The sequence below is a fragment of the Orycteropus afer genome, unplaced genomic scaffold (genome assembly GCF_000298275.1).
Source record: "Orycteropus afer afer isolate SDZICR_OR568_19922 unplaced genomic scaffold, OryAfe1.0 scaffold00327, whole genome shotgun sequence".
NCBI lineage: Eukaryota > Metazoa > Chordata > Mammalia > Tubulidentata > Orycteropodidae > Orycteropus > Orycteropus afer.
The window spans coordinates 2,891,993-2,893,167 of NW_006921914.1; the positions used below are offsets into that span (position 1 = coordinate 2,891,993).

Genomic DNA, 1,175 nt, shown 5'->3' on the forward strand with positions numbered 1-1,175 from the left:
TTGCCCAACCTTCCTTCCGAGGAGTGGCTGGTGGGTTTGAACCGCCAGGCTTCTGGTTAGCAGTCAAGTGCCTTAGCCACTATGCTACCAGAGCTCCCCTTAAGGTGCTAGGCAACTATTAATCTACTTGACTGTCTCTATATATTTGCTTGTTACAGATATTTCATGTAGGTGGAATCATACAGTATTTGTCCTTTTGTGTCTTGTTATTTCACTTAGCACAATGTTTTCAAGGTTAATACATGTTTTAGAACTCCATTTCTATTTATGGCTATGTAATATCTCGTTGGGGATATAAACTCAAATGAGTCAAATGGATAAATATATTTTGTTTATCCATCATCAAGAAGCTCTGGTGGCATTAAATCATTTAGCTGATAAGGAAAAGGTTGCCAGATCAAATCCACCAGTCTCTCTGGGAGAACAATGAGGCAATCTCCTGCCATAAAGATTTATAGCCTTGGAACCCTTATGGAACAATTCTGCTCTGTCCTATAAGGTCACTATGAGTAGGAATAGACTTGAAGGTAATGGGTTTTATCCATTCATCTAGTTGATAGGCATTTGAGTTGTTTTACATTTGTTAACTATTTTGAATAATCTTATGGTTATTTACCTCTTCTCACTTTTTTCTTTTTTCAGTCTAGCCAGTTATTTGTCCATTTTATTGATGCTTTCAGAGAATCAGCTTCTTGTTTTGTTGATTCTATTGTTTTTCTGTTTTCTATCTCATTTATTTTTGCTCTGATCTTTATTATTTCCTTTCTTCTGGTAGCTTTGGCCTTCTTTTGTTCTTCGTTTTCTATTTGTTCATGTTGTCAGTTTAATTTATTTATTTTAGATCTTTCTTCTCTTTTTAATGTAAACATTTATTGCTATGAATTTCCCTCCGAACGCTGAGGTTTTGGTATGTTGTGTTTTCATTTTTATTTGATTTTAAGTATTTTTTTAATTTTACTTTTGATTTCTGCTATGACCTACTAGTTTTGTAGTAGTGTGTTATTTAGTTTTCATGTGGTGGTGGTGGAGGTGTTATGTGCCATAGAGTCGGATCCGACTCATAGCGACCCCTCCTTGGGTTTCTGAGGTAGTATCACTATGGAAGTAGATTGTCCCATCTTCCTTCTGAGGAGTGGCTGGTGGGTTTCAACCGCCAGCCTTCTGGTTAGCAGTCA

The 1,175-nt window shown here is 36.5% G+C and overlaps 1 protein-coding gene across 1 annotated transcript in view; it reads left to right on the plus strand.

The window, feature by feature from the left end:
• The window catches only part of CENPI (centromere protein I), a 119,237-nt gene that overhangs the window by 38,160 nt on the left and 79,902 nt on the right, over window positions 1-1,175 (plus strand). The gene's annotated exons all lie outside the window — the stretch shown is intronic.